The sequence below is a fragment of the Podarcis erhardii genome (genome assembly GCF_964252035.2).
Source record: "Podarcis erhardii genome assembly, chromosome: 7".
Taxonomy (NCBI): domain Eukaryota; kingdom Metazoa; phylum Chordata; class Lepidosauria; order Squamata; family Lacertidae; genus Podarcis; species Podarcis erhardii.
In genome coordinates, this window is record NC_138511.1 from 29,112,336 (window position 1) to 29,134,416 (window position 22,081).

A 22,081-nucleotide genomic window follows, 5' to 3' on the forward strand; every position below is an offset into this window, starting at 1 on the left:
GTAACCCAAGGTACCACTGTATATTGAAAGCAATATCCCACCACTTGAAAAAGCTACGGCTTCCGCTGAAGAATCATGGGAAATGTAGTTTCTTACTGGTGGTTAGAGTTGCTAGAAGACACTCACACCCACACTCATTAGTTCATAGAAAAGATAAGGAAGAGAGGACACGTATTGGAAGTTTATAGAATTACGCCTGGCATGGAGAAAACAGACCAACAAAAGGTTTTCCTCCCTCACTCATAACACTAGAACTTGTGGACCTGAATGTTGGAAGATTCAGGACAGACAAAAGCAAGTCCTTCTCCATGCAGCACCTAGTTTAATCTATGGAACTCACTGCCACAGGAGGCAGCGATGGTCACCCACTTGGATGGTGAACAGTAGTAGCCATGATGGCTATGCTCTGCCTACACAGCTGGAGGCAGCAATGCTTCGGAATACCAGTTGCTGGAAACCACAGGAGGGGAGAGGGCTCTTGTGCTTGAATCCTGCTTATGGGTTTCCCACTGGGGGCACCTGGTTGGCCAGTGTGAGAACAGGATGCTAGACTAGATGGGCCATTGGCCTGATCCAGCAAGCTCTTTTTATGTTATGTTCACTTTCTTCATGTCTCTAAAATGCCATTGAATAATTAGGACACCCTCTCCTCCCTACAGCTCCTTATTTTATCCTCACGGTTGCTTTTGCTCTTGAATATTAGAGGGTGGGTGGGGAAATTGTCTTTCTACTGGTACCCAACAGAATTATCCCATCCTCCCGGCTAAGAGGCTAACTGTGTAATTGAAATGTCACTAGGCAGAAATTTCTCTTGCATGCCCCGATGTTCCATCGCAAACTCATTTTCTCTGAGCTGAGAAATGGCGGGACGTCAAGCCAAGCCAAAAATATCTAGCAGAAGCTGGGAATTACAGAAGCATGAATTTTAATAAGTGGGAAGAAAAGCTGCTTTCTCCCCATGGGCACATCAGGAAGTCATTGCTCCTTGACTGTGGCCAGAGTGTTGGCAACAACTGCAGCTTACAGAAGGAAGTTCACACGGAGCTCAGAGCACTGGTCTATCTAGCAGCCTCCTCTAGCCCCTTTTTCAGAACCCCTCCAGTTAGCAAAAAGCAAACAAAGGGATACACACCACCCATCACACAGAATTTAGAATGTCCCAGGTTGAGTTCCTGGCAGCTCTAGGTAGGACCAGGAAAGCCCCATCCGAAAACCTGGAGAGCCACTGCCTGTCCATGCAGCCAGTACTAAGCTAGACAGAGGAATGCTTTTACACTGTAGAAAGGAGTTTCCTATATTTCATATTGTGCTGTGATTAAAACAGCCAACAGCGCTCAAAACTAAAACTGGGTACTGAAATGAAACAGGCAGACCTTAGCAGATCTATGGCAACATGCGAATTCCACAGTCCAAAACTGGAAATGGCTCTTTTCCTGTTTTTGTTGGCGCAGTCACCCCCCGCAGCTCCCCACTGCCCTGCCTGCACCCTAAACTGGTCCCACCGAGCGCTTTGCCAGAAGCCTCTCTCAAAGTGGTGCACTGTGACGTCCGCTGCCCGTCCGCAATCAGGGCCACCAACCCTGCTCAGCAGTTCCCTTCGCCGCTGCCTTGCGTTACAGAATCCTAGCTGTTCCCCATCCTATCCTTTTCCTTTCAAAGTGCAATTAATTTCAGGGCAGAGATGAAACACTTGTGCCTGACAGATCACCCTCCTCCCAGATGCACTGCAGGTGATGTTCAGGCAGCTGCGTCTCCCCCCCCCCCCCGATTGATTTCAACCCAGTCCTTTCTTCACTTCCACCCTCAGCTTTTGGCAGCACCGGAGGAAAACCACAAGAGAGCAGAGAGAACAAAGGGCAGAGGAGAATCTGTGTGCTAAAATGTCCCCTTCCTTTAAAAAAAAACCCCACAACAAAACAAAACAAAACAGAATCCACTTTGTTTTCCCTGCACCAGAAAAAGGGTCAGCCTAGTTTTTCTAGCTAGATACCATGGAAACGGCTATGCCGATTAGCTGGTCAACCTGGAAACACACGGGCCTGGGAATTAACCACAAACTATGAGCTGCAACAAAGGAGAGGTTTCTTCTGCCTGTGGCAGCACATCGGTCCCGCATTCCGCCTCTTCAAGGGTCCTAAAAGAATGTGGGGTTTGATGCTGCAAGGAACACAGACTGCAGAAAATAATGGGGGAAGGAGTTAATAACAGCTATTGGTGGTACCATGGGGGAAGGACTTTATGGGGGCACTCCAGGGAATGTGTGTGTGTGTGTGTGTGTCCACAAGTGCATGTTTTGGAGAAAGCAAAAGAAAACTCGTTAAAGAGCAAAACCACTACCCCCCTCCCCAAATCCATTAAGCCTCAGAGTCTAAAATAAGCCAAGTCCACTATTTGGGTTCTGCCTTTTGTATTTCAAAGAGGCTAGCCTCCTCTGCCTATTTGGTTGCTTCCTAGAAGCCCCACAGAGGCTGCAGCCCTCTATACATGCTTCCAGGGGAGTAAGTTCCCTTGAACCCAACGGGACACGCTCTTTCTGATGAAACATGCATAGGATTTCCCAAGAGCGCAGCAAAAGCACCCGGGCACACACCCGGGCTTCCTGTCGCCCTGCATCTGCCGGAGAGAGAAGTGAGCTCAAGGGGAAATCGTCGCCTGCAGCAGAGAAAGGAAATTGGGGAGGCGGGCGGAGGAGAGAGCTTCCAAAACAGGGGAGGGAGAGAGGTCACCCCAGAAGTCAAAGGGAATAAGAGAGAGACAGAGAGGGGGAAAAGACCGCACCTACCTTAGATGTTGTCGCTTCTTTTCTAGACCGGCAGTCAAGAAAAAAAGCAAGCGGCAAAGTAAAGGAGACGCGGGCGATGGATCTAGCAAGCTGGCATGGTGGAAAAAATGAAATAAGCCAGACGGCTGGATGGACGAGCAATTGGGGAGGGGGGAGGGCAGGGCAAAAAAAGAACAGAGAAAGGTGTTCTCTTTCTACCCCATTCCTTTCCAGGTTCTAGACAGGCCACTTATTTATGTATTTAGTATGGGCAGAGAGAGAGAGAGACACGAGCCGAAATCCATTTGGCAGTGCGTGGGCAAGAGAGATGCAGCCCCCTCCCTTCCCTCTCTCTCACTGCCGCAACAGCCTCGTTTGTACCTTCAAAGCCTGAGTCAGCAGGAATCTGCTCTGCCAGCCATCGCATTGGCAGCTGATGCTGTTTTTGTAAATTCTGCCTCCCCCCCCCCCCTCCTGACACACTACTCCTCCCGGATTGCGGCTAAATGTGGAGATGGTTTGCTCCGGAGGCGTCTGCTGATTAATTGTGTGGGCATCGGAACACGGCAAAAAGGAGAGCCCCCCCCCCACTCCCGTGCGGCTGCGAGACAGGTGTCGCAATGGTCAGGTGATGGGGAGTTGGGTGGGCAGGCGGGGGGTGTGTGGCAGCAGTTAGCTGCTCCCAAAAGTTCAGGTTTATCTCAGGGTGAAGATCCGGAGGATGTGGGAGCAGAGGGAGAGAGGACACTGTTGGCTCCATCCTCTGGAGACAAGCCAAGGGACAATGGGATTAAACCTACCGATGAGGCAGATTTAGGTAAAACTCCTGGCAAGAAAAATCTCCAGGCTAGCCACTGACTTTTGGCAAAGTCCAAGTCAGTCCAACTGGCCTAACTTGCCAGAACTGTCTGCTCTGCCTCAAAGGGCTTCTCCAGGGTCTTGGGCAGAGATTGTGCTTGGAATCTCCTGCATGCAAGGTCAACCTACAGGGGATGGAAAGAACACCAGGTTCAAGGTGCTTGTACAGTATTTATTTATTCAAACAACTTGGGTCCAGGATACCTCAAAGACTGCTTGATCCATTATATCACTACTTGATCAGTGAGGTCTTCGGGGAAGTCACAATTAGTGGTACCCCATGGCTTGGATGCATGGTTTGTAGCAACCAGGAGCTGTGCTGGGTCCAGTTTTATGGCACCCCCTTCCAGCTGAGGCCAAACAGACCCTTGCCCTGTTAAACCTCTAGCACTTACGGAACACACACACACACACACACACACACCAGCAGGCATTTTAACTGAATTCTGGTTTTATAGTTTTAACTCCTGTTTAGTTTCATTTTGTTTACTTCTCCCATACTGTACTGCAATTAAGTGGCATATAAATGGTCGAATTAAATAAAAACACTTGAAAACAAAGTGAGCAACTCGCACATTTCCTTTCCGTGAAAAACAACAGAAATCTCAAAATATGAATGCAAACGTGTAGTTTTTTTTTAAAAGCATTTAAACGCATGTTTCCCTTTCAAAAGACACATGCAAAATCCATATTTTGCTAGATTTAAGCTACCAATGACAATTAACAGAAGCATGAAATCTGCTGGGTGCCTCAACTCTGGTCTGCACATTAGCCCAAGAGGTGCAGATCAGGATGTTTGTATCCACAAAGATAAAATTCCTTGGGAAAAAGTCACCCATGCAGCAAAATCCTTATACCTGTTTGCTCAGAGGTAAGTCCCACCATGCTCCAAGAGATTTACTGCCATGTGTAGGCAAAAGATTGCAGACCAAATTAACTTCCCCTCCCAGCCTAGCAGGTCTTTTCCTGGTACTTTCAGTGCCACAGTAGTAGCAGAGCTTTTGGGTTGCTCTCCATTGCTCTTTAGCACCACCATTGTGGATGGTCAGTGGGGTGCACTGCAGCTTAGCAGAGGTCAGGTGACTCCAGGGACCAATGGAGATCCACTTGGTCGTATAAAGCACCTGACTCTAGGCTAGGTCTTGCATGTAAGCTGCTTAGGATTGTAGCCAACTAACTCTGGACTATACTACCGCATCATCATCGATCATGATGGTGACGATGGTGCTACCTGCTGCAGTGGTACTCACTCGCCTCCAGACAACTGGCTTTTAACAATCCCACTTTTGTATTGCTAGGTCCTAAGCGCGTGTGGCGCTGTGGTCTAAACCACAGAGCCTAGGGCTTGCTGATTAGGTCGGCGGTTTGAATCCCTGTGACGGGGTGAGCTCCCGTTGCTCGGTCCCTGCTCCTACCGACCTAGCAGTTCAAAAGCACATCAAAGTGCAAGTAGATAAATAGGTACCGCTCCAGTGGGAAGGTAAACGGCGTTTCCGTGCGCTGCTCTGGTTTGCCAGAAGCGGCTTAGTCATGCTGGCCACATGACCCAGAAGCTGTCTACAGACAAATGCCGGCTCCCTCGGCCTATAGAGCGAGATGAGCGCCGCAACCCCAGAGTCGTCCGCAACTGGACCTAACCATCAGGGGTACCTTTACCTCTTAAGGTGAAGACAGGAGGCTGTTATACTGAGCCAGTATTCCTCACGCTGACTAGCAGAGGCTTTCCAGAGATTCTCCCCCAGCCCTAGCTGCATTTGAACCTGGGACTGTAGAGCTAAGTTCATTCCCTAAGGGGCTTAGCAAAAGGAGCTGGAACGCCCAACCTCTTCTGACCTTTCCACAACGTGGTGACTATCCTGTTTGGAGGAAACCATTGCTCAGCATGCATATAGGACTTTTTAGTTTAGAGAAAGGGTAAAAGGTGACATGACAGAAGTACCTAAAATTATACATGGCATGGAAGAAGTGGATAGAGAAAAGTTTTTCTCCCTCTCTCATAGCACTGGAACTTGGGGACATCTGATGAAGCTGAATGTCAGAAGGTTCAAGACAGATAAAAGAAAAGACTTCTTCGTGCAGCACATAGTTAAACTGTGGAACTCCCTCCTACAAGAGGAAGTGATGGTTACCAACTTGTATGGCTTTAAAGGAGGACTGGACAAATTCATGGAGCATATCAGTGGCTACCAGTCATGATGGCTGTGCTCTGTCTCCATGACTGGAGGCAGCAATGCTTCTGAGTACTATTTGATGCAAACTGCAGGAGGGGAGAATCCTCTTGTGTCTGAATACTTGTTGCGGGCTTCCCATTGGGGTATCTGGTCAGCCACTGTGAAAACAGGATGCTGGACTCGATGGGCCATTGGCCTGATCCAGCATGCTCTTCTTGTGTTCTGATCCACCAGCAACCAGCATCTGAGGAGAATGATGCCCTTTCGGCTGCATTCTCCACCAGGCTCACTCCTATTTTCTGGGGACATCTTGCCTCACCTCATGTGACCTTGCTGCTACAACCCCCTTTTGCCAGCTCTGACACTACACCAGCCTTCAAGCAAAGAGGCAAAATGGCCTGGAGCCAACACTGCTCTCTACCTCAAGAGACCTTTCGACACGTGAGACCTATCTGCTCCCTGCTAATTGCCTTCCACTTCCTTTGCCACTGCCCAACGGTTCCTCCAAGTGGTTTGGAAGAGAAAAAATGGCCAAGTAATTAAATTGCTCTTGACTTCAAGGCAAGAGGTGTAGCAGCTTCACTGTGGGCCAACTCTCTCTGCTGGGGGTAGCGGAAAGCAATTATATTGATGGACGGTGAAATCTTCCAAGCCGAGTGTTTACATAAAGAGGTTAGAAGCTCAGAGAATGTGGGAGTCCTTTTTGGTGGCCTGGAGAGGATGTTGATGAAGATAACTAGACAAGGGCCTAGAAGACACCAAGTGGAGATTTGCTCCACCACCAGAGTCACCAACTCCTCCTCTCTCTGCTTGTCTTTTGATCAAAGTGATGAATTCCAAGACATAAGATAAGGAGAACATAGAAGCTGGATAAGGGAAATAGCTACCATTGCTTTGCCATTTGCCCAAATGGATGCCTAAGCCATGACCTGCTTCCCGCCTCTTGGGAAGCTGGGATCCCTGCCAGCCGGCACAATACACACTGGACCGTCTTGAAAGTCCCTGTGGGCACCTGTTACTCAGCAACACCCTTAGCTCATGCCACCTTGGGGAATTCCCAAGATGCAAGAGGGTGCATTTAACACTCTGCAGTCTGTCAGCTGCTCACAAGGTTGTCAAGCCTCTCCGCCAAATCCTGAGAGGCAGGGAAGAAAAACCAGGTTCTGTTGCCACATCTGTCTCACTGGCTATGTCCAGCGGAGGGGAGCCTTTTTCAGACCAAAAGCCACATTCTGTTGTGGGCAATCTTGAGAGGGGGTGGCACTTAAGAAGAGCCTGCTGGATCAGGCCAATGGCTCCTCTAGTCCAGCATAAGATCACTCTCTCCCTCCTGTGGTTTCCAGCATCTGACATTACTGCCTCCAACTGTGGAGGTAGAGCATAGCCATTGTCGCTAGTAGCCATGGGTAGCCCTCTCCTCCGTGAATTTGCCCAGTGCTCTTTTAAAACCATCCAAGTTGGTGGCCATCACTGCCTCCTGGCGGAGAATGTCAGTGGTGGGTGCAGTCCAGAGAAGAAGAAGAAGAAGAAGAAGAAGAAGAAGAAGAAGAAGAGTTTGGATTTGATATCCCGCTTTATCACTACCCGAAGGAGTCTCAAAGCGGCTCACATTCTCCTTTCCCTTCCTCCCCCACAACAAACACTCTGTGAGGTGAGTGGGGCTGAGAGACTTCAGAGAAGTGTGACTAGCCCAAGGTCACCCAGCAGCTGCATGTGGAGGAGCAGGGAATTGAACCCAGTTCACCAGATTACGAGTCTACCGCTCTTAACCACTACACCACACTGGCTCTCAGAGGTGTAGGTGAAGCAGTGGATACAGCTCTTACCTTTTATTTATTTATTTTAACAGAACTTAATACATTGTTGGTTGTAATAAAACCTCTAGGGTTTATAGTCTAGACACGCAAACGTCAAGATCTCTGTCTCTTTCTCTCTCTAGCTACACACACACACACACACACACACACACACACACACACACACAGAGCCTTTGTCACCCAACCATCCATCCCAGCTGAGAAAAAGGATCATTCCCCTGGGGCCCACTTTGGGGTGAACATGACAAGCCCAGGTTTGTGTTTTGTTGCTCCTGGCATGGCCAGGGGTGGGGAATGAGCAAAGCGCGGTGGCCTTTTGAGCAGCCTGCACAAACATGCTACTAGTTCCCATTAAACCATGGCTACATGTTAGCTATGGTGTAACATGGCATGCGAAGCAGGGCAATGACAGGTGCTGAGCTGAAAAGTGTTGTGTGCCTTGTTCCCTGCCCCCCCCGAAAAAGCTTTCTTCCTATTACTGTACAGAGGAGGAGTGTATGCTCCAAAACAAGCTGCTGCGTCTGAAGCGTTATAATCCTACAGTTCATCTTGAGGGTCAGTCCGTGTACTAAAATTAGGAGGCTTCTGAATGGCACTGTACATTGGTATCTCGGGTTAAGTACTTAATTTGTTCCAGAACTCTGTTCTTAACCTGAAACTGTTCTTAACCTGAAGCACCACTTTAGCTAATGGGGCCTCCTGCCGCCGCCGCGCCGCCAGAGCATGATTTCTGTTCTCAACCTGAAGCAAAGTTCTTAACCTGAGGTACTATTTCTGGGTTAGCAGCGTCTGTAACCTGAAGCATATGTAACCCGAGGTACCACTGTATAAATGTTTGGGACTTCTTCATTTAGAGATAAGGTAAGTAAGGAGACTTGACCGCAAGAGGGGAGATTACTCTTGAGTTTGGGTCCTACCTTCTGGTTTTCCCATTGTGGGGCATCTGGGTGGTCATAGAGAGAATACGATGATGAGGAAGACATTTGTTTGCTAACACAAGGAACATAATTGACATTTTGGAACTTTTGCAAACAAATATCAACACAAAAGCAGTTTTAATTTTTATAGATGCGGAGAAAGCCTTTGATAATATTTCTTGGAAATTTGGAAGGGATGGGGGTGGGACGGAGTTTTGGGAATGGGATTGACGCAATTTATTCAGAACAAAAGGCTAAACTGATAGTTAACAATGTGATTACAGAAGAGTTCACAATTGAAAAAGGAACACGACAAGGCTGCCCGATTTCACCACTGTTATTTATTTCTGTTCTGGAGGTGCTCTTGAACATGATCAGAGGGGACCAGCTGGTGGAAGGTATTCAGGTCGGAGCGAAGCAATATAAACTTAAAGCGTTTGCAGATGATCTAGTTTTGACCCTTCAGGAGCCAGAATCTAGTACAAAAAAAGTATTACAATTGATTCAAGAGTTTGGTCGGGTAGCGGGAGTTAAGTTAAATAAGCAGAAAACTAAGGTATTGGGGAAAAATTTGACAGTTACAGAGTCAGAACGGTTTCAGAAAGAGACAGAGCTGAACGTGGTTAAAAAAGTAAAATACCTAGGGGTAAATATAACAGCAAAAAATTTGAGTCTATTCAAAGATAATTATGAGAAATGCTGGGCAGAAATCAAGAGAGACTTAGAAAGTTGGACAAGATTGAAACTTTCCTTGTTAGGCCGAATTGCTGCTGTAAAGATGAATGTATTGCCGAAAATGCTTTTTTTATTTCAAACATTACAGATTGTGGACAAAACAGAGTGTTTCCGGAAGTGGCAGAGAGATATTTCTAAATTTGTCTGGCAGGGCAAAAAGCCCAGAATTAAGTTTAAGATATTAACTGATGCGAAAGAAAGAGGGGGCTTTGCCCTGCCAGACTTAAGGCTGTATTATGAATCAGCAGCTTTCTGCTGGTTGAAAGATTGGCTGCTTCTCGAAGACACTGATGTACTAGATTTGGAAGGTTTTGACAATGCGTTTGGTTGGCATGCATATTTATGGTATGACAAGGTTAAGATTAATAAGAATTTCAAGAACCATATTGTCAGAAAAGCAGTGTTTAATGTCTGGACAAAATACAAAGACTTATTGGAAAACAAAACTCCAAGGTGGCTTTCACCATTGGAAGCTAAGGCCTGGAAAAGACTCAATATGGAGGCCAAATGGCCGAAGTATTGGGAAATATTAGAAAAAGATGGAGATAATTGGAAATTGCAGAGTCAGGAGAAAATGAAAGACAAAGTGCGAGATTGGTTACACTATGCTCAGATTAAAGAAGTTTTTAAACTTGATAAAAAGTTAGGATTCCAGGTGGAAAAATTGAAGTTAGAAACAGAACTGTTAGAGCCTAAGACTAAGGTACTCTCAAGAATGTATAACTTGCTGTTAAAATGGAACACACAAGATGGAATGGTTAAATCGGCTATGATAAAGTGGGCACAGGACATTGGGTATAATATTATGTTTGAGGACTGGGAAAAGTTATGGACTACTGGGCTGAATTTCACTGCATGTAATGCTTTGAAAGAAAATGTAATGAAAATGATATATAGATGGTACATGACCCCAGTCAAACTTGCAAAAATATACCACTTGTCTGATAATAAGTGTTGGAAATGTAAGGAAAGTGAAGGAACGTTCTTTCACCTCTGGTGGACCTGCCCTAGGGTTAAGGCCTTCTGGGAAATGATATATAATGAGCTGAAAAAGGTATTTAAGTATACCTTCCCTAATAAACCAGAGGCCTTCCTTTTGGGCATTGTTGGCCAGAGGGTGTTAAAGAATGATCGAACATTTTTTATGTATGCAACAACAGCAGCAAGGATACTCGTTGCTAAGCATTGGAAAACCCAGGATCTACCCACACTGGAAGAATGGCAGATGCAACTGATAGACTATATGGAACTGGCTGAGATGACTGGCAGAATCCGAGACCTGGGAGAGGAGACGGTGGAAGAAGACTGGAAGAAATTTAAGGACTATTTGCAAAAATATTGTAAACTGTATGAATGTTAAGGAGGATGCTTGATCACAAACAATTTGGCACCATTGAATTAGATAAAGTGAACTATGAAGATAAGTTAAATTTAGGAAAAAATCAACTTTTAGATAATGATTAGGCTAAACTAAAAGTTTTAAAAAGTCAAATGAATATATCTAAAATTCAAGATATAACATTGGAAAGCTAGATAAGGTGGGGATAAGGTGATAAATTGCTGGATTAATTTTTATATTTTGGAATGTAGGAGCGGGAGATGTGAGGAAGTCCAAAAAGGATAAGAAAATATGTTATAAAATGTGATTTTTTGTATGTTTTGTTTATTATGTTGTAATTTTTTAAAAAAACCATTAATAAATATTAAAAAAAAAAGAGAGAATACGATGATGGACAAGGTGGGCCACCGGTCTGATCCAGCACACTCTTCTTGTGGACTTACGTTCTTCTGATAGAAGTTTATAAAATTATGAATGGCATGGAGAAAGTGGCTACAGAGAGGCTTTTCTCCATTACTAGAACTTGTGGACATCTAATGAAGCTGAATGTCGGAAGATTCCGGGCAGATAAAAGAAAGCCTTTCTTGACGTTCACCTATGGAAGTCACTCCCTGCAGGAGGTTGTGATGGCCACCAATTTTGGATAGCTTTAAAAGAGTTTAAAAGCTTTAGACAAATCTATGCAGGAGAGAGAGAGCTGATGGCTACTAGCTGGGTTGGCAATGCTCTGCCTCCAGTCAGAGGCTGTGATGATTTTGAACAGGGCCAGCCCAAGACATTTTGGTGCCTAAGGCGAACCACAAAATGGTGTTCCCATTCCAGGGAAGATGGGGTGAGTGAAGATCTACATCAGAAACAAGGTGGGGAATAAAGATCTATACCGGGAACAAGGGTGGGAGGAGACCGGCAGTGCCTACTATTCACCAAGAGGCCGCTGTAGAAGTGGCCTTGGGGTGGGGCCTGCTGAGGAGACGGCAGATCTTGTCTCTAAGGAGCATGCCACAGCAGTGGCAGGATCAGGTTTAAGGTGCTGGTTTTAACCTTTAAAGCCCTATACGGCCTAGAACCCTCGTACCAACGGGACCGCCTTTCCTGGTATGTCCCACGGAGGACCTTACGGACTTCAAACAAAAACATCTCGGAGGTCCCAGGACACAGGAGGTTAGGCTGGCCTCAACCAGAGCCAGGGCTTTTTCAGCAGTGGCCCCGATCTGGTGGAACGCTCTGTCACAAGAGACTAGGGCCTTGCGGGACTTGACATCTTTCTGCAGGGCCTGCAAGACAGCTGACCCCCTCCTTTGGTAATCCTCACAAAACTCTAGCCCAATGGTTGCCATTAATTTGATTTTGAATTGATTTTAGAATGCTGCGTTACTTTTATTGTTGTTAGCCGCTCTGAGCCCAGCTTCGGCTGGGGAGGGTGGGATATAAATAAATTATTATTATTATTATTATTATTATTATTATTATTATTATTATTATTATTATTAGCATCAAACGATGCATTCCTTGGAGGCCAGATCTGCTGCCTCTGTGGATTCTGCTGCCTGAGGCAGTCACCTCACCTTGCCTCATGGGTGGGCCAGATCTGCTTCTGAATAACATTTGCTGGAAGACACAGGGAGAGTGTTCTGGCTCTCAGGTTCTGCTTGCGGGTTTCCCATTGGGGCATCTGGTCAGCTGCTGTGAGAAGAGGAAGCAGGACTAGATAGGCCCCCTTTGGCCTGATCCAGCAGGCTCTTCTTATGTTCTTACTGTCCATCTGCCAAACATAGAATCATAGAATCATAGCGTTGGAAGAGACCACAAGGGCCATCGAGTCCAACCCCCTGCCAAGCAGGAAACACCATCAGAGCACTCCTGACATATGGTTGTCAAGCCTCTGCTTAAAGACCTCCAAAGAAGGAGACTCCACCACACTCCTTGGCAGCAAATTCCACTGTCGAACAGCTCTTACTGTCAGGAAGTTCTTCCTAATGTTTAGGTGGAATCTTTTTTCTTGTAGTTTGGAACCATTGTTCCGTGTCCGCTTCTCTGGAGCAGCAGAAAACAACCTTTCTCCCTCCTCTATGTGACATCCTTTTATATATTTGAACATGGCTATCATATCACCCCTTAACCTCCTCTTCTCCAGGCTAAACATGCCCAGCTCCCTTAGCCGTTGGCTGTGCTACTTTTCACCTGGTAGGTGGGGGGGAGGAGAGACGTACACTACTTTGGGAAGCGGAAAGTGCAGAAGCTCCCCACCCCCACCCCTGAGCATTCTGATAACCGGAGCATTAATGCTGCAAGGCCAATTCTTCCCGTTCCGCACTAGCAAATTGCACCAGCTGAGCTGCTCCAGCAGAGCTTTTTGCTCTGCTCCCAATCAGCACCAAACGCAGCAACTCAGCAAGAATTTCCCATTATGCTTCAGCAGGGACTTTGGCACCTGGATGACTCAGCGGACAGGCCCCTGGCGACTCTGGAGCCAGGGAACATTTGGCATTCTCACACAGCCGCACGCACGCACAGTTACCCGCTGCCTTTTAAGGGTCACAGGCACTGCAATTATGTGGAGGATCAGGTGAGCTTGTGAGGGGTGTAGGGGGGGGTCCTAGCTCAACTGCTAGCAGGGAACTGCTCTATTGCTCGGGTCCTGCTTGAGTTTCCCATAGGGTGGCTACTGTGGGAACAGGGCACTGAGCAAGGTGGGCCACTGGCCTGATCCAGCAGAGTCTTCTTATATTCTAATGAGAGCATCAGTTTTGCATGCAGAAGGTCCCAAGTTCAATATCTGGCACTTCCCATTAAAAGCCATCTCATGATGGGAAAGACACTTCTCTGCCTGAGACTCCGGAGAGGTGATAGCTCTCAGAGTAGATAATACTGAGCAAGATGGATCAACGGCCTGACCTAGTATAATTCAGGTTCCTTTGCTCTCCTTATGTTAGTTACCTGCAGTGCTATTTTTTTCTAGAATAAGAACTTCTCACCACGAACTTCTGCTTTGTTCTCTTAGAATGGCAGTGGCACCCAGTGAAGAAAATGCTCTGCATTTAATTAATTTAATTCAGGGGCATAACATCTGTGGTTCTCCATACCCCCAACACAAATAGTCAGTGGTCAGGGACAATGGGAGTTGGAGTCCAACATTATCTGGAGGGGCACATGTCTCTCCCTCCCCCCCCCCCCCGGATTTAGCTGCCTCCCTAATTTTTGTGCATTGGAAAGCTTTGCAATTGTGCCTTCAAAGAAACTCACACCCATCTCTGACTCCCTCCCTTTGAGTAATTCCACCCATGGGATCTGACCCAGTATTTCTTTAAATTTGCTGAAATCAGCTTTCCTGGGTACACAGCTGACTACACTCAGCTTTCCCATTTCTCCGTATCACGATTCCCAAGATGAACCGAGTCATTTCCACCCCAAATCCCCAGTATCTCATCTCACTTATCAGATTGTTTGTTAATTTTATTTACAAGATTTATTTCCTGCCTTTCATCTCAGGACAGATTAGATAGGAAGCCCGTGACGCCCAGTAAGGCCATTCATAGGAGCCAACTCTTAGAGGCTTCCAGAGCTCCCCCCCCCAATAAAATATATGAGGGGGGCTAGGCCCCCTCAAAGTTGATAGGCATTGCCATTCAAATGGTGTGCACACACTGTGTCATGTGATCGATTATGCGGGGCAGGGCTTACCTGCCCTCCCATATTTTATTAAAGTTGGCATCTCTGAGATCAGTGGTCCATTTAGGTCTGTGCTGTATACCCCAGTACTCCTCAACCTTTCTAGATCTGAACCCACCTCAAACCCAAACATCCATTTGGGGACCTGTATCTGTGGGTTAAACCACAGAGCCTAGGACTTTCTGATCAGAAGGTTGGCGTTTCGAATCCCCGCAATGGGGTGAGCTCCCGTTGCTCGGTCCCTGCTCCTGCCAACCTAGCAGTTCGAAATCACGTCAAAGTGCAAGTAGATAAATAGGTACCGCTCTGGCGGGAAGGTAAATGGCATTTCCGTGCGCTGCTCTGGTTCGCCAGAAGTGGCTTAGTCATGCTGGCCACATGACCCAGAAGCTGTATGCCGGCTCCCTTGGCCTATAGAGCGAGATGAGCGCCGCAACCCCCAGAGTCAGCCACGACTGGACCTAATGGTCAGGGGTCCCTTTACCTTTAAGTTTGGGAAATACTGATTTAAATGCAATCATAAGTCCCTGGTTTGAATCTTGACACTCTTATGAGAACTGCCTCCCCACTGCAATGTAAAACAGCACAACAGCATTAGTCTCCCTTACAGGGTTGTTATTCAGTTTTATTTTGATAACTTTATGTGAGCATGCTAAAGCACTGGATCATGGGCAGCCAACCTAGTCCTCTCCAGATGTTGATGGACTGTAGTTGCATTACCCTGAACAGCTGGGGCTGACTGGAACTGGAATCCAACATCTGGAGAAGAGCAGGTTGTCTGTCCCTGCAGTACAATAAATGCTAAATATAATAGCAACAGCAATGAATAAAAATGACAGGTCAAATAAGTCCTTGAAAACCCAAGCAGTTAACTGATTTTTTTTTAAAGTCATTATCTCAGTCTACAAACATGCCCAAGTTATTCCTAATTAAACAAATTCACTCATAACAGAAAGAGAGGTCTGGTGCCAGCAAAATTGGCATAGAGGAGATCTAGGCATTGGACTCAAAATGAGCAACAGCTTTCAAAATGTCAGAGACAGAAGACTCCACAGGGAGGAAGGAAAGGGAAAGAGAGATTTATGCACCCACATACTTTACTCATCAGGATTTTAGTGTGCATTTTGGTAAGCATTCTTTGGCGAATAATCACATTTCCCCCCAATCAACTTCCCCTACACAATTTTGTACATTATTTTCTTTTATTATTATTATTTTTTTATTTTCTTACTAATGTGTGGATTTTTAGACACACTTCCCCCTAGCATGCACATAAGTTGGAGAACTGCAATGCAAAGTGTAAATTTCGAAGAACTGCTGCGTTCCAATCCATCTATTGTTTCCTCAACTGTGGTTTAGGTAGGTCTTCATTTAAATACGAACCAAACTTAAGTCTCTCCCACATCCCTAAGGGTGGAACACAGGAAGCTGCCTTATACTGAGTCAAACCACTGGTCCATTGAGCTCATCATAGACTGCAATGACTGGCAGGATTTTAAGCAAGAGTCTCTCCCAACCCTACCTGGATATGTCATTGGGGACTGAATCAAGGACCTTCTGCTTGCAAGGCAGATGCTGTGCTATTTCTCTATGGTGGTGGTGGGGAAGATAAATTATCCAAGATTCTAAGGACTCTTCTTTGCCAGACACAGAAGCCCTTGCTCGCTCTCTTTCCCTGCCTCCCTAGCAGATATCCATAGGTACATTGATGTACTCGGTCCATCAATGCTGATGCATCCCAATAACACTCTGCCAAGCAGCCCACCCACGTACCTGGAAAGCACCCACCCATCGCAGTCAGCATTCCCAGGGCTCTTCATCTCAGAAATATCTCTGCTGCCCAGCTGCAAGTTCTGCCGAGTCAGAGTTTCCTGAATCAATGCAATCAACTGAACCGCGGAGGCTCTTTTCGTGTTTCATGAAACCTGGTAGCAAAAGCCTGGAGAAAAGCCTTATTGGCTCAGGATGTCACCTGCTTTGCATTCAAGAAGGCCTAGATTCAATCCCTGGCATTGCCAAAGATCTCTCCAGCTGAAAAGCTAATCCAGCTCATCCCCCCCCCCTTCTGATTTATTAAGATGGCAGGGGATACCCAGTGGTTGGAGATGGTGGGAGTGGCAGTCTGATGGCATGTGGAGGGCCCGAGGTTCCCCATGCCTAAGTAGAGAACCTAAGAACAATCAGCTGAATCAGGCCTGTTGTCTACACTGGTAGCAGCTCTCTAGGGTCTTGGGCAGCGGTCTTTATTTGGAGAGGTTGAGGGTGTTCTGCATGCAAAGCACAACTGAGCATTGGACCTTCCCCAACTGCCTTTGCAATTGCATTTCGCCTGCTGCTCAGGGTCTCCAGCCCTTTCACCCCAGGAGTCCCACGCTGGAAAACCTCATTCCTCAGGTTTGGCAGAGGATCTCAGAGGATGCCCTCTGCGCTGCTCAAAGGCTACGGGAGCCTCTCATTCTTATCCTGCCTGACAGCCAGCTGCCAGCCTTTTCAGCTATTCATTTCTTGAAATATATATTTAATCAGAGGCACCACGGTCCTTTAATTTGCTCAGCCGGGGAGAGAGAGAGTGTCCTTGCCTGCGGGGAAATCTTTCAGTGAGTTCACAGTGACTCAAGCACTTCTTCACGGAGGCAGCCGGCCGGCTGCTGTCGCCCAGAGACAAAAGCCTTCAAAAGTGCTCACGTCTTTGCCAAACACCAGAACCTCGGATAATTTGCCAGTTCTGAGGGTGAAAGAGCTCTCTTCCTTTCCACAACCCTTTGCCTCCTCTGCATTTCTCCAGCTGATAAGGGGTGGGGGAGAAAGGAGGGTCCCGTCCCCCCACTCCTGCACATAGGCAATAAGATGGCATTGGTGGTGGCAGTTATAGAGACATAGCTTGCTAAGACACTAGACGGGATTAGACGGGAGAGATTCTGCACCCATGCAAATGGACTCAAAGGGGTTAAAGACTCTTTTTGTTTTTTTTTAAAAAAAGGTGTGGTGAGGCTGACTTGGGAGTAGAACCCAGGGTCGCCAAATGAAACTGAATGGCAGTCAAGCCAAGACGGATAAATGTAAGAACTTCTTCCTGCCAGGTGTTAATTAACTTATGGAACTCACCTGGGAAGGTAAGCCCATCTAGGAGAAGGAAAACTCTGATCCTAAACCTCCGCTGCCTTGTGGAACATCTTTGGGAGAAGAAAAAGCTATGGGGTGAAGCCTACACAAATCCAGAGTGGAGCCCCTAAGAGGGTTGGATGGCACCTTGTATGCCTCCTTCCGGCAACTCCTGCAGCCAGCTGGCAACCAAACATATTGTTTGGCTCTCCTTTGGACCACATCAATGAGGCCGAGAGGGGGGTTGTCATCTGGGCAGCCCAGGACCTCCATACACATTGCCTAGGCTCAGTGGCGTAGCGTGGGGGGTGCAGGGGGGGCCGGCCGCACCGGGCGCAACATCTGGGGTTAGGGCAAATCCACGGGTTAGGGGGCGCAAATCCACGGGTTAGGGGGCGCAAATTACTTGCCTTGCCCCGGGTGCTGACAACCCACGCTACGCCACTGCCTAGGCTTGCGCCCAAGGGATTTCACCTTTGTGCTGCTAAGACAGTGGTTTGACCTGACTGCTGGAAGCGAACTCCATTGTCTCTTGAGACAGATAGATATCAACAAAAACTCACTGCCACATGACATTATAGCTACTAGCTTAGATTTGCTTGTTTATTTCAACAAATTACGCTAGTAGACGTTTTGTAAGGAGAAATATATGAAATATTCAAAGAAGAGAAAGAAGAGAGATATTAGTTATGATATTTAAATGTAATAGTGAAAGTAAAAAATGTAAATTAAGTGGAATAGATTAGAAAATTTTCAGATGTGATTGATGGAAGTCAAAAAAATTGTATAAGATATAAAAGTATGTTTAATAATTGTTGAAAATGATATGTTAAAAAACTAATAAAAAATATTTTAAAAGATTTGCTTGTTTATTTAGTCTATTTACATCCCACCCTTCCTGTTAATGGAGCCCAAGGCAGCAAACACACCACTGAAGCAATCTCATTCAAAACATAATTATGTATATATGTTGCCTATAAATGATTATGATAAAATAAAAACCTCAGGGGATGGGTGTATCCTTACCCATTAGCCATTATAATCAAGCGTAATTTCCATATTCACAAGCAAAACAGACACTAAACATCTGATGCCAGAGACAAACCTTCCAACTTGGCCATGCCAAAGGCTTTCTGTCCAGCATCTGGTTCTGGGTTTCAGCTCATGCAGGACCTCAAATCACTTTCCTTGCTATGTCTCGCCTTTGAAATGCGTGCAAGAAAAGATATTGCAAGGAGCTGATTTAGGCCATGTTGCACCGGACTCTGCAGCAGAGCACCCCTTCCCTGAAAAACATTTTTATTTGTATTTGCTGTTTTAGATTTACTTATTTGCTATTTTAGTAGATGATACTCAGCTTTTCTTGATCCGCAGCAAAGTCAAAGCCACTTGCAAATTAACAACAGAAAAATACAACCAGAAGCACAAAGGGCAGTGCAGTTCTTTAGGTTACATCACATCATTGCATGACCAAGAAACAGAAGCCAGGGCAGGAGTGAGCAGGGTGAATTCCTAATAAACAAACACACTCCTTGGCATCAAGTCAAACCATTGGCCCATCATCCCCACTACTGTCTGCTTTGATTGGCAGGTAGGGGACCACCTACACCCTACATGTCAAGCACACAACACTCTTGCACACAATCATGGCTTCCCCCTCAAAGAATCCTGGGAAGGTAAGTTTGTTAAGGGTGCTGGGGATTGTATTCTGTTACAGTTCTTTGGATTGCTGAAGTGGTATGAATGTGCTTTAAATGCATCACTTAACTCTTCAAGATCTGAGGCAAGGAGCTTTCAGCTCAGCCTATGAACTGAGAATGCTTATGTATTCCCTGTTCATTTATCTGCAATAGTCTGTCTCTTTTCTATTTTTTTAAAAAAATATTTCATAGAACCATAGAATTGTAGAGATGGAAGGGACCCAAAGCCTCATCCAGTCCAACCCTCTTGCAGTTATTTATTTATTTTAATTAAAAAAACAGTGGTGTCACAGGCTAGCCATGTTAGCCTGTTACCTCAAAACCCACAAAGGACTGTATCCAAAGGACTGTCCTACTCAGAGTAGATCCACTGAAATTAATGAACATGATTAACCCAGGTCCCTTGATTTCTATAGATTCGCTCTGAATAAAGATTAGTTGATACAACCCAAACAGTCTTGTGCCATCTAAGCAAAATAAGGCTTGCATCCAGCTAAGTCCTATTGAGAGAAGACTCGTGGAAATTAATGAACCTAAGTGAGTGGCCATCTGCTCATCTCTGTCCTATACAATTCTCAGTATTTCAGCTATCCGCTCATTGTTATGGGAGAACACTCAAGTTCTGTTGCTCCAATAAAAAAGAGAAAAATGCATTCATTAATACCCCAATTGCATGCTGGAACATAGCAGGCTAAGAGAAACAAATTAAATTATTAAAGGCTCACATAAGTCCAAAGCTGTCATATGCTCCATCCACATCTCTGCATGGCTGCAACTCTTCCTTTGCCCCCATGCTGGGGGTGAGGATGAATCTGCTTCTCTTCTGCAGGACATGTGACTGAATGATCCAGCTATTCCCCTGATGCGGAGATGCAGCAGAATTATCCACCCTCACGGGTGTGTGTGTGCCTGCTTCCTCTCTGCACGAGTCACCGCTCTGGGCTTGCTTGCTTCTAGCCAAGAGGCATTTCCAGATCAGTGACTCGTGCAAAAAAACAGGAGGCAGGCTCCTGTGAGGTTGGGTATTTCTCTCTCTCTCAAAGCAAAACCTTCAGGGGTGCAGAAGTAAGGGGTGCTTCCCCTTTTAATTCAGGAAACAGCAGGCATTGGTTGCATCAAGACTGGCCAACACTGCATTGCTTAATAGAAATTAGCCAAGCCAATGCATCTTTTAAAACTGTAAATGCAACACCTCAACATTCCAGGAGCTCCTGTCCTTGGCCTTCTTCATCTTTTGGAGCACGCATGGATAGCTCAATCAGTAGAGCACGAGACTCTTAATCTCAGAGTCATGGGTTTGAGCCCCATGCTGGGCAAAATATTCCTGCATTGCAGGGCGTTGGGCCAAATGGCCCCTGTGGTCCTTTCCAACTCTACATTTTATGATCACGGTAAATTCCACCACCATTACCACCTCCTCTTGCATGACACACATTCCTAAATTATTCAAGTGATCCCCCAAGAGTGCACACTGATGTGACAGCGGCAGCGGCAGCAGCAGCAGCATCCAACTGACACAGGCGGTGCCAACCAGAAAACGCAAGACCAGCCGCTTCCTGCCATGCATTAGCAACGTTGGAGGTTGCTGAAGTCAGAGTCGGGGAGGAGGTGAAAAGCTTGGTATGTTAGGCAGGAAGTTGAGTAAGAATGAGGTGGGTGGGGGAACTCAGCCTTGTAGTTTTCAGGAAGGGGTTATGGGCAAAGAAAGCCAGAAAGCACAGATTATGGGGATGGAGGAGAAGGAGCCTCTTGGCAAATATTTCTATGCACAGCAACATCTTTGTTATTCAGTTTTCATGGCACAGAACATGCAAAGTAAAACGATGACTCACCCACCTGCTTACAAGTATTTTTATTAGCATGAATGGCTGGTTTTAAAGGTTTTATTTTTTTTAAGAAAAATATGGTTGCCTGGGGGCACTTGTTAACTCACCATAGGCGATTAGGCAGGTGGTGGTTTACAAACCTGCCTAGAGCTGCTCTCTAGATTGGGTTATTTTGCCTTCAGACATGAGGTTGAATATGTACCCAAGCAGCCCTGCAGCCTAACGCTCGTTTTTTCCCCTGTCTGTACAGAGCAATTCCTCTATGAGGAAAGATTACAACACTCTGGTCAGAAAAAGTAGAGGGGCATGTACAAAATAATCTGTAGGAGAAAGCAGATAGAGATAAACTTCTCCCTTTATATCAGTACTAGGTGCTGGGGACATCCAAATGAAGCTGAATGTCTGAAGATTCAGGACGGGAAAAAGGAAGGTCTTCTTCACATCATATGTAATTAAATTATGGAATTTCCTAGCACAAGTGATAATGATGGCTGCCAACTGAGACAGCTTTAAAAGGGGATTAGATAAACACACCAAGGAGGATAAGGCTGTCAGTGATACTAATCACAATGGCTGCATGTAGCCTCCAGTATCAGAGAAGGTACCAGTTAGTGAGGAGTGCTGTTGAACTTGTAACCAGCATGTGGGCTTCCCATTGAGGCATCTGGCTTACCACTGTGAGAACAGGACATTAAGGGCTAGATGAGCCTTTGGTCTGATCCAGCTGTTGAAATAGTGACGGTAAGGTCTTTGGGGCAGGGACCGGATTTGTTTATGGCATGCTGAGAGGCGTCACACACATTGAAGGACGCTCGTGTGGCAAGGGGATGGCAGACCCTACAATCAGCAGGTGAAGTCTTCTTGGTGGTACTGCCACCAGGGCCTGCCTGGTTGGCACTGACCCATGGCAGGGCCTTTTCAGTGGTGATTCCTAGTCTGTAGAATGTCCTCCCTGGTGAGGCGCACCTGGCTCCATCACTACTGTACTATCTTTTCATTATTAGGCAGGCATTTGGTGGCTGAAGAAATACCACAGGCAACCCTGTGATCATAGGACAAAACAATGCTTCTAATTGAAATTGCTCTTAGAATGCTTTTAACTGTAACTGCTTTCAGATGTTTCAAAGTTTAATTGTTTTTAGAATGTTTTGATCTGTTTTAGAAAGCTTTCGTTTTGCTTTTTACA

The 22,081-nt window shown here is 46.1% G+C and overlaps 1 protein-coding gene across 6 annotated transcripts in view; it reads right to left on the bottom strand.

Moving 5' to 3' along the window:
• Window positions 1-22,081, bottom strand: part of KCNAB2 (potassium voltage-gated channel subfamily A regulatory beta subunit 2) — a 120,910-nt gene that overhangs the window by 96,169 nt on the left and 2,660 nt on the right. The window contains exon 1 of one of the 6 annotated variants that reach the window (XM_081871192.1): window positions 3,143-3,332. The exons of 4 other annotated variants lie outside the window; for them this stretch is intronic. The gene's annotated coding sequence lies outside the window, so the exon portion shown is untranslated. Of the gene's footprint in view, window positions 1-2,782; window positions 3,108-3,142; window positions 3,333-22,081 lie in introns of those variants that run through there. One more of the 6 variants, XM_081871191.1, reaches the window with a different exon arrangement.